Raw genomic sequence first — 11,774 nt, forward strand, 5'->3', positions numbered from 1 at the left:
GATCTTTGCACAATAAGCTTTAAGAAGTCATATGAATATTTGGATGGCTATAAAGGTAGATAAGTGGGTTTCCCAGGTGGCTCAGTGGAAAAAAATCTTCTGCTAATACAGGAGCTGCTACGGCTGCTGCTAAGTCACTTCAGTCGTGTCCGACTCTGTGCGACCCCATTGATGGCAGCCTACCAGGCTCTGCCGTCCCTGGGATTCTCCAGGCAAGAACACTGGAGTGGGTTGCCATTTCCTTCTCCAATGCATGAAAGTGAAAAGTGAAAGTGAAGTTGTTCAGTCGTGTCCGACTCTTAGCGACCCCATGGACTGCAGCCTACCAGGTTCCTCTGTCCATGGGATTTTCCAGGCAAGAGTACTGGAGATGGGGGATCAATCCCTGGGTCGGGAAGATCCCCTGGAGAAGGAAATGGCAATGCACTCCAGTATTCTTGCCTGGAGAATCCCATGGGTAGAGGAGCCTGGCAGGCTACAGTTCATGGAGCTGCAGAGTCAGACACAATTGAGCAAGCACACACTGTGTTGACTTAAGTCGCTCAGTCGTATTGGATAATCAAGTTGGGAAGAATAGACTTAAGTTGCTATATAATTTAAAATTAAGAATGATGTTTATGAGTACAACAAAAGCTCTAATAAATTTTCAAGTTCCAACTCCCACTTTGTGGGCTAGATACAAAACCATACCGTGGCACTGTTTTCTGTGTGACACAGCGAATCTCCAGAGTCTCAAATTTCCCACATAAAATGAAGACGATGATCTCTAAAACACATGAAGCTCTAAAATTATCTGATTCAATGAGAACAAAAATATGCAGAGACTTAGAAATTTAACCTGTAGAGAACTTTTATGTGAGCATTTCTAAATACATTTTCCTATTACTGTGTCCAACACATTCCTATTAAATATAGAAAAATTCATAAATTCAGTCATTTAAACCATCAGTGGAGCTAGTTTATAAGATTTGATTATTGAAATAAACCCGCTCCTTGATTTTTTTACTGAGATTTTAACACGTTGGATTTGAAAAGTATGTGTGTGCTCACTTGCTCAGTCGTGTCCAACTCTTCGCAACCCCATGGACTGTAGCCTGCCAAGCTTCTCTGTCCATGGCATTTTCCAGGCAAGAGTACTGGAGTGGGTTGCCATTTCCTATTCCAGGGGATCTTCAGAACCCAGGGATTAAACCCACATCTTCTGCACTGACAGGCAGATCCTTCACCACCGCACCACCAGTTACCCATTAAAAAGTAGTATACCTATTACCAATTCATTACTGTCTCCATGTATATACAGGCTAATTTTTAAATTATTTATTCTTATCATTTATTTTCAAATTGATGATATACTATTTACTTTTAAACTGTTTGTTTATGGTGCTGGTTCTCCGCTGCTGCTCGGGCCTTCTCTCCAGCTGAGGACAGGGGCTCCTCTCGAGCTGTGGTGTGTGGGCCTCTCGCTGTGGTGGTATCTCCTGCTGCTCTAGAGCACAAGCTCAGGAGCTGGGCGCACGGGCTTAACTGCCCCACAGCACGTGGGTTCTCCCGAACCAGGGATCGAGCCTGTGTCCTGCACTGGAAGGCAGATTCTTTACAACTGAGCCACCAGAGGAGGCTGATCATTTTCTAAATGTACACATTTTTACACCTTTCCAGGCACTTACCAATGTCTTAGCTAAAAAACAGCAAATTCCCAAATAATCTCACCACTTTCACTGCCTACAAGGAAGTTGTAAACTACTGATTAAACTACCAAGTAGGTAAGATCCTTTGAGAATTTTGACCAACTGTTGACAATTAAGCAGGGCCCAAGCGCCGAAGAATTGATGCTTTTGAACTGTGGTGTTGGAGAAGACTCTTGAGAGCCCCTTGGACTGCAAGGAGATCCAACCAGTCCATTCTGAAGGAGATCAGCCCTGGGATTTCTTTGGAAGGAATGATGCTAAAGCTGAAACTCCAGTACTTTGGCCACCTCATGCAAAGAGTTGACTCACTGGAAAAGACTCTGACGCTGAGAGGGATTGGGGGCAGGAGGAGAAGGGGACGACAGAGGATGAGATGGCTGGATAGCATCACGGACTCGATGGACGCGAGTCTGAGTGAACTCCGGGAGTTGGTGATGGACAGGGAGGCCTGGCATGCTGCGATTCAAGGGGTTGCAAAGAGTCGGACACGACTGAACTGAACTGTCTGTCTGATATTTACTTTTATTCAGGGGCAGGGGTGCTGTACCAAACAATGTAATGATGAAGTTCTTTCACTACTTTTCATTCTTCAAGATTTGCTTATACATAAAGTCTCTTAAATATACTGAACTACTAAAGCAAAAATTTTTAACTCCTAGTGGCAACATGCACATAAAAATAACTGAAAAGTAACGCAACTGCTTTGACTGCGTTCAGCCTTTAGGTCTCAACACTAAGCTCCAATTTAAAAGGCAATTTGTCAATCATGTGCTCAAGTGCTTTTGCACAGAACATTTAAGTTTTTCATGTGATTTGCATTAGACAATAAGAGTTTTTAGCTGTAACAATCTTTTCCTCATTTTATGTAAGTATACACAAATAAAGAATAGCACATTTGGGATACAAAAAGTAATCCACGTAAGATTTAAGAGTGAATGCAAACTTCATTCATTGATAATTAGTGATAAAGGAGATCCCGTAGAGCAATAATTATTCAAATGAATGATGCAGCCCTATGAAGGAAATAGAAATATCTTACAAAATGGAAAAGGTCATACACATTGTAAAATGATAAGTTAATTATCAAAGGTAATCACTAATTCAAGGCTGCCGAACAGGGGACCTCTAATACTTTTAAAATGATCCAAGTGAAAATAATTCATGTTGCCCACTGCAGACCAGCAAGTATTTCGTAAATTAAGTTCCACAAAGCTCAGTGGCATGGGTGTGGCTTCATGACAGCACTAACTGAAAACACGATGAAAATCTTTATTTAAAGAAAAATCAGACTCGGGTTTCCCCCAAAGTAAAAGACTTTATTATTCCCTGATGCTGGCAAAACAAACACTTTGGACAAGCTTCTGATGAAACATACACTTCTTTATCACCACAAAAAAACCCACAGGGAATGTGGAATTTCCTGGCGGTCCAGTGGTTAGGACCCTGCACTTCCACTGCAGGGGGCCTTGGTTCAATCCCACCAGCCACTCAGCCAAAACATTAAAAAATTTAAAAATTAAATACATTTTTTAAAAAACACAAGGACAATGAAAACTGGAATGCAAACAACAGCAGATGACAACAGTGTTAACCAGCTCAGATAAATGAAATTTAAGCCTGCTACAAGGGCAGGCAACAGAAAAACAAACCTAAGAAAAAATATCACAAATCTGAAACAAGAGTCAGATGCTAGCCATTAAAAAGTGGGAGTAGAAAACAGAAAACAAAAACTCTTACAGCCAAAATTAAAATTCAATAGAAGAAAAACTGAGAAAATCCTCCCCCCCAAGAAAATCACAAAATAAACCAAACTAAATATTTGAGAAAAAGCTAAAAAAAAAAAAAAAAAAATTAACACTTCAATCTAGGAGACCCAACACTCAACAAAGAATAGTTTTGATCAGGAAAAGAAAGCGAATGAAGGGGGAAAAAAAAATTTAGGTGATAATAGAAAGATATTATAAAGCTTCCAGAAAGAGAAAAAAAAATCACACACACATGACAGGGAAAGAGATGGCAGCTGACACAGTGGTAACACTGAAAGCTGGAAGTCAGCCTTCAGCTTCAGGAGGAAACCCGCTTCCAGTGCAGCCCACGTGCACATCAACAACTCTGCCTGAGCACACCCCCCACACCGCAACCACACAGCCACGTGACGGGTACCGGCCAACGGACTCCAAGCAACAAGGACACGAGTCACTTCTGGGCGAGACATCTCGTGCTAGCTTATCAGCTCTCTTCTGCACCTGCTGGGGTAACCTGGGGCCACCAGGTGATACGACGGGGAACTGCAGGAAGACGCCAGGGGAGCCCCCAGCAATGGACTTGGTGAAAGAGAGCGAGAAGCATCATTTACATACTGAGGTTTCAGACATTTATCTGCCATTGCAGCATAACCTATCCTGTGCCGACTAACACAGGGACCTTGCGATTCTCCAGGCAAGAACACTGGAGTGGGCTGCTGTGCCCTCCTCCCAGGGATCTTCCAGACCCAGAGACCCTGGTCTCCTGCACTGCTGGCAGATTCTTTACTGTCTGAGCCACCTAGGAAGCCTGAACACAGCCAGACAACAAATCAAATACTTAGAACACAGACATTTTCTGACATATAAGATCTCACACTCCATCACCTTTCTAGGAAGTTACAAGGATGAGCTCCATCAAATCAAGGAAATAAACCAAGAAACAGAGACCAGGCAACGTCACCTAGAGAGAGGAGAAAGCAGCCTCTAGGTTGACAGCTCCTGCCGCTCAGCCTGTCTTCGATACCGTCCTTGCACAGACAGCCTTGCCGATTGCTGTCCCAGAGTCAGCTCAACTGTGACATCCTCCTTGAAGACACAGTCCAGGTTCCCTGGCTACCAGAAGTCATACATCCTGCACAGACGGCCAGGGGAGCTGCATTCTGAACATTACGTAACCACTCTTACCTGCCTCCTCATCGTCTGCATGAGGATAATGTTATCAGAAGGTGCCCTCTAATTTGAGAAAGGCAGTAATTCTTCAAATGAACAAAAGCACTAAAATCCTAATATAATTCTTTTGTTTGGTATACATTTATACACTCTGACAGTCAGTGATACTTGGTAGTAATGTTATTCCCTAAATATATGTACGTATATTTTTATGTTAAAAGCAATGTGAATAGACAGAAATGACTTTAATCAGAGGGACGATATCTTTAAAACCAAAAACACTTTCATTATTATTATAAACATCAAAACAAAAGGGAAATCACATGAAGTGACAAGTCTACCAGTAAAAAATTCATCTTCCGTTTTTTAAAAGAGTATTTATTAATCCTGCTCTCTTACCACCCAGCATGTTGCTAATGTGGCCAGAATACCACCCATCACATAAGAACAACAGCAGGCAGCACCAAACGACAATCTGCAGCACCTGCTGCATACACCTTTTCCAAATAGTTCTGAAGACTAACATTAAACTGGTTTTGCCAGAACTGTTATCTAAGAGCAGCTATATATTCCACTGCGTTCTTGGAAGAGACACTTTACAAACAAGCATGTACATAACCTCACGCTGCCACTAAACCGCTCCAGACAGACAGCCGTCTCTTCACACGACCAGACTCACCTGGTGGCAGACTTCAGGACGGCATGGTGATGCCGGCAGGAGTTTTCTGATGCTCGGATGGCTTCGGCTCCCAGGCCTGCAGAGATGCGGTCTCGTCTTCAGCGTTCCTCGTTCTCTTCTACGCAAGAGTCGGCTCCCCAGGACGATGGAATAGCCACCGCTCCCCAAACATAGTCTCCAAGTGTGATGTCCTTTTAATAATTTTAAGAAAAAATTTCAGTGGGATGGCTGTTAAGAGTGATAACACAATATTAAAACACACAGTAGGAGAACAAGAGCCAAGGACCTTGTGGGCGGCCGTGGGCGGTATGTTCCTGCTCAAGATTTCCCACCAACCGACCACGATGACCCGGGGCCAGTTAGCCCACCGCTGCTCACACTGTCAAAGTGTCAGTCACCCAGTCATGTCTGACTCTTTGCGACTCCATGGACTGTAGCCTCTGTCCATGGAATTCTCCAGGCAAGAATACTGGAGTGGTTGCCATTCCCCTCTCTATGGGATCTTCCCGACCCAGGGATCGAACCCAGGTCTCCTGCATTGCAGGCAGATTCTTTACCACCTGAGCCACGAGGGACGCCCCACTATAGCCATGTGTAATCCTCAAATTCTAGTAGCTGCACCAGCAGTACTTCTGTAGACTCCCATTCTCCTTCCTCTTTTATGTCCATTTTTCTCATCTTCTTCATTTCACACCTTTTCCCCACAGAAGGCTTCTTCAGCAAGAAAAAACCAAGTCTTATGCAGATACTGCAGGTTAATCAGAATACTTCTTTTAACTAATCACGGTATAAGTGAAGTGAAGTCGCTCAGTCCTGTCCGACTCTTTGCGACCCCATGGACTGTAGCCTACCAGGCTCCTCCGTCCATGGAATTTTCCAGGCAAAAGTACTGGAGTGGGTTTCCATTTCCTTCTCCAGGGGATCTTCCCGATCCAGAGATCGAGCCTGGGTCTCCCGCATTGCAGGAGGATGCTTTACCGTCTGAGCCACCAGGGAAGCCACCAATTATGGTATAGCTTAAACTAATTATTACTATTGTGGGTGCTCAGTGGCTAAGTCGTGTCCAACTCAGTGATCCCATGGACTGAGCCCCCCAGGCTCCTCCGTCCATGGGATTCTCCAGGCAACAGTACTGGAGTGGGTTGCCATGCCCTTTTCTGGGGAATCTGCCCGACCCAGGGATCAAACCCAGGTCTCCCGCATTGCTGGTGGACCATCTAAGCCACCAGGGAAGCCCCCTACATGCATTATCTCACTTAATTTTTACACCGATGTGGAGGAAGGCACACTAGTATTATTTTACAAGAAGATAAATAAGATTTTTATTTTAAAAATCACTGCCCTATAAAATCACAGGGCTGAAATTCAGGCCTTGATCGGCAGCCCTGTGAGAGCGCGCCTTCACTAGCTATGCTCACAGGCACCTAGGTCTCTAGCTGGTCTAATTCCAAATGAGTTCCTCCTTCTTGCCCCATCCTGAGGGTGCCAGAGGTTCCAGACAACTGAAGTCTCATCCCACCAAGTTCTGTAAGGCAACTTCAAGGGAAACGTGCCGTGGGGCGGATCCTCTCCTCGCACTCCAGGCAACTGTGATTCCAGACGAGATGGATGAGCCAGCCAGGTGTGTGAGTGAATTCAGACAAACACCTCGGCCCGACAGGTAGAGGTGACTCTCCCCACATGCGGCTATGTACGCCACGGAGTTTCAAGAACTCAGGCCTTACTAGTGCTATGATTTATCCAGCTGAGCAGATAGGCACAGCCAGGGGTAACGAAGAAAAACACAAAAACCAACAGACGTCCAAGACCCAGGCAGCACACCTCTGCCTTTACTGTGTGGACAACCACGTAGAAACCATAGGAGCTTTCTGCACCCCGCGTCCCCACTCAGTGGACAGGAAGCATGAGGAGTCTGAGGCGGATAGAGGAGAAAGACCACAGGTCCAGCCCTCCACAAGGAACTCAGTGATGAACCTTAGATCAGAAACACACGAACTGATAAATGGGGTCCCTGGAGCTACGAGGAATGGGAGCCAGGGAAGGCTTCCCTGAGACGGTGACCCTGGTATTACGATCCGAGGATGAGCCAACCCCAGGAAGAGCCACTGAAGAACAGCCCTGTGCAAGGTGAGGACTGAGATGCAGCCTGGAATGCCAAGGAAGAGAAGGGCTGGACCGTGACCGCACTGAGGCAGAGTGGGTTCTTCAAGACCAACTGAGTCGGGCAGAAGTCTCATTTGTGACAATGGTAAACAGTTTGAATGTCACTTTACACAAAACATCTGCGTACTCACAGTAACTCTGTCAGATGGATTATTACCCCCATCTTGGCCCCAAATGAGGAATAAAACTCCGAGGGGATATACAGTGTATTCAAGGTCACAAGCTAGCAACGTACACATCCCCCTAAAGACTTAACACCTCCAAAACATCCTCCGTGTGCAAAGGGAGCGTGGAAATCTTCAATGACTTATCTATCTCCGACTATTCTATGTCTATTCTTCAAACATCAATGAGGCCAACAGTCACCCAAAACAAATGTCACAACAAAGTAAATGTAAAGTCTTTATGAATCATCAATTCGACCCTGACATCGGTTTAACGTGAAATGTGCCCTTAGTCCAAAAGTCTTTCCTACTTAACAGATAAAGCAACATGTTATGGAGCATAATAAATTAACCATAAAAACACTAATGACAATTTCACTCTCAGTACACTCTAGAACTCGGCCCAGTATTGTTTCTCTTTTACTACCTGGATAACTCTTTCAATCAAGCTAGTCATACAAGAAAGTTTCCCCTTATCATGACACACTAATATCATAAATGTCTCCCTTGCAAAATGACTTTCACAATTTTATGAAAGTAACTGGACACCACAGACGTGCCATGTCCTGAAGTGGAAGAAGTTAGGAATGAGGACGGAGAACTGAAATAGACAATCTTCATTTCCCATAAAAGATGCAACAAGCAGAAAACAGCAAAAGGCGATCTTTTTATCTCTAGGTCATTTACCTACCTGCCCTTTTTAAGTATTAAAATAGATGCAAACACATCCATTAGTTACACCAGATTATAAATAACATGGGGAATCTGACCTCACGTGTGTGTGTTAGTTGCTCAGCCATGTCCAACTCTTTGCAACCCCATGGATTACAGCCTGCCAGTATCCTCTGTCCATGGGATTCTGCAGGCAAGAATACTGGAGTGGGTAGACATTCCCTTCTCCAAGGAATCTTCCCAACCCAGGGATTGAACCTAGGTCTCCTGCATTGTGGGCAGATTCTTTACCATCTGAGCAACCAGGGATGCCTCATACTTCAACATATTTGTTGAATACTTGACCTCATACGTCAACATATTTGTATGTATCTTGTGTGTGTGCATGACCCATTTTGCACGACTGCATATTTATGAGCGAATAATAACAGTATTGACACAAACTCAGAAATGATCCTGACAGTTTCCTTTTTTTTGGAGTACTGTATTAGTCGCTCAGTGTGTCCAACTCTTTGCGATCCCATGGACAGTAGCCCACCAGACTACTGAGATTTCCCAGCCAAGAACACTGGAGTGGGTTGCCATTTTCTTCTCCAGGGGATCTTCCCAACCCAGGGATCAAACCCGGATCTTCCACATTGCAGGCGGAATCTTTACCATCTGAGCCACCAGGGAAGCTACATTATAACTCTGAAATAAGATCACAGGATTACTTCCATGAGCCAAATAAAAGGAAATACTAGTAAAAAAAAAACAGCTTCTTGAAAACTGATCACAAGGGAGAAAATTACCAGAGTTTTCTCTAAAGAGTGATGGTTACCTAGCAAGACAGGCTTTAAGAAGATGCTTGCTTCTGCTCCCTAAAAAGAGGGCCATTAAAAGAAGCCTGAGATGATTAGGAATCCAGTCAGCACAGCTGAGTTTTCCTCCCAGGGCACTGCCCAGGTTGGCTGTAGCCCAGGTCAATGGCACCTCAACCCCTGCTGGGCCACTCCCCGACAAGGTGCTACAGGGGAGGGTGTCAGGTGACACCCAAGGGTGTGCCCCTGGGTCCTGGGGAGGCCATGTCTAAGGCCTGCCCACCTTCCCAGTAAGAGAAGGGAAAGGGGCAGTGCCAGGTACTTCCCACCAATTCAGGAGGTATTTAAAGATCACAAGGGGAAAAAGTTCTTCAAAAGAGATACTGAAGGAAGGCCCCCAAAAGGTAAAGGTTTCGGTGAATAAGATGGGGGATCCTATCCAGACCGGTAGAAAGTACTTGTCAGGTCACAGGTGAGCTCTTCTAAGAATCCTAGTTAAGTCCAAGGCCAGTCTGACAGCCTCCCCAAAGGCAACAAGAAACCCTGAGGGACCCTGTCGGAACCAAAGGGTTGGTCACATATTCTGCTTGGAGCAGGCGTGGCCTCTGAAACTTAACCATATCCATGCTACCTGATGCAGAAATACTGAGGAATAAGACCGCACCGGAAGCAGATCACAGGCTGTTTCCAGGTTTTCTCTGTGAAACTTGATAAACAGCGCCATTCATGTTTTTAAATAAAACATTCCCCACAGCACTACATATTCCACTGAACACTCATTCATTCAAGTAAGCTAAGTAGATTTCATGTTGTGATATTTGTTGCTTTAACCAGAAAAAGAAAAAAAAAAGTCAAGATCACTGCACACCTACTGCGGCTGGGAACACCTCGGCCGTTTCATCTTAAAGGAGAGGGCAGTTTACTTTTGTTTGATGACAGACATGTGTGCAGCCAAGGACCGCAGTCCATGAAGAACGTATTTGGGCAACGTTTTATGTCTCATTCACATCGTAACTGTGATTACTACGTTCTCCATCCTCATCCACAGTAAAGTGGCAGGTCTCCTTTTCCAGGGCAGACGTTTCAAGAAAACATTCGTGGAACTGAATCCAACATTATTATATTTCACTACCGGAAGCCTGAGGTCTGTCCCCATATTCCCACCTGGCCCTGAGTTCCAAAAAGTGGGGCTGGGAACCCCGAATTCCACATGCCGACTAAACGTGAAGTTGGCCTGCAGACGACCGCACACGTTCCAAGTTCTGGGCCGGGACCTGCCCCGGGACAAATGTCAATAGATGTGACCCAGAAGGGAGGCACCAAGGTGTCCGCGAAGCGAACCGAACACCGCGACCCGGCCCGGACCCGAGGGCGGGCTCACGTCCTCCCGTGCCCACGGCCACGAGGGTCCGGCGGCGCGTCCCCGCGCGGAGCCCACCGGGGTCCCGGCCACGCCGCGGCCCGGGCCTCCCGCGCGCGCCCGCCGGCCCCGGGGTCCGAGCGCGCAGGCCCCGCGCCGCCGCCCCAGGCCTCGCCGAGCCCCGGCCTCTCCCTGCCGGGCTGCGGGCAACAAAGGCAGCGGCCAGGGCCCGGCGCGCGCGGCGAAGGGCCAGAGGCCGCGGGGTCGGGCCGGCGCGCGCGGCGGAAGCAGGCCTCGGGCCTCCCCAGCCCGGCGCCCCGGCCCGGCTTCCCGGACGCCGCTCCCCGCCGGCCCGAAGCCCGCCCGCGGACCCGCCGAGGCCCTGGCCGCTCCCCGGGCCGCCCGCGCCGGAGCAGCCCCGCGCCGCCCCGCGGAGCCGCGGCGCCCCCGGCGCCCGAGGGGAGCGGGCGGGCGGCCCAGCCCCGCGCCGCAGACGCTCACCCGGCGGCGGCCGCTCCGCGTCCTCGCCCCGCGCCGGCGCGACTGCCGCGCTCGGCCCTGCTCGCCCGCAACTCCGCCTCCCGCCGCCTTCCTCCTCCTCTTCCTCCCGCCTCGCCGCCTCCTCCAGGAGCGGCGCGCCGGCCGCCGGCCCGAGAGGAGCCGCCGCCGAGGAGCCGAGCGGGCCGCCCCGCGCCCACCTCTGGGCCCGCGGCGCAGGCAGGCGTCGGCGCGGGGGGCGGGCCGGCGGGGCGGGGCGGGGCCGGGGCCGGTGCGCGCCGGGGTCCGGGCGCCCGCACCCGCCCTCCGGGCGCCCCCGGCCCCTGCGCGCCCGCCCGCCCGCTCATCCGCCGCCTTTGCAGCCTCGCCTCCGCGGCGGCCGGGCGGACGTGGGAAGGACCGTGTCCTCGGCCCTCGGGCGCCGGCCCCGGCCTCGTCCCCTGCGGTCGAGGGTCCGCTTACCTGGCGCAGTGACCGGGACCACCCGGCCCCCGCGGACGGCGGGACAGAGTGGCCGAGCGCGCGCGCCCGAGCCGGGCCCTTCCCACACCTTTCTCTAGCTTAACCGTAAGATGTGCTGATTAAAAGAAAAACTTACTCCTTGTTTCAGCCCATCTGCTTTTCCCTTTAGTCCTTGTTAGTGGGGTTTTTTTATGCAGAAATAGTTTATTGTTTGTGCCGCCGAGTTCCAAGGGAGCGTGATGTTAAGTTGCGTGTTGGTAACTTGACTCACTTTTTGGGAACCAAACTCTGTGGATTCTTTGCTACCTGCATATAGAATTAACAGCAAATTGGACTTTTGTCAACGAGAAGCATTTTTTATTTTTTATTTCTC

The 11,774-nt window shown here is 48.4% G+C and overlaps 1 protein-coding gene across 2 annotated transcripts in view; it reads right to left on the reverse strand.

Moving 5' to 3' along the window:
- SOCS6 (suppressor of cytokine signaling 6) overlaps positions 1–11,497 on the reverse strand; it is a 34,136-nt gene extending 22,639 nt beyond the window's left edge. The window contains exons 1-2 of one of the 2 annotated variants that reach the window (XM_042239687.2): positions 11,402–11,497; positions 5,283–5,473 (exon numbers count right to left, since the gene is read on the reverse strand). The gene's annotated coding sequence lies outside the window, so the exon portion shown is untranslated. Of the gene's footprint in view, positions 1–5,282; positions 5,474–10,942; positions 11,144–11,401 lie in introns of those variants that run through there. The other variant, XM_027960711.3, reaches the window with a different exon arrangement.
- Positions 11,498–11,774: the final 277 nt, after the last annotated feature.

The sequence above is a fragment of the Ovis aries genome, chromosome 23 (genome assembly GCF_016772045.2).
Source record: "Ovis aries strain OAR_USU_Benz2616 breed Rambouillet chromosome 23, ARS-UI_Ramb_v3.0, whole genome shotgun sequence".
NCBI classification, from domain to species: domain Eukaryota; kingdom Metazoa; phylum Chordata; class Mammalia; order Artiodactyla; family Bovidae; genus Ovis; species Ovis aries.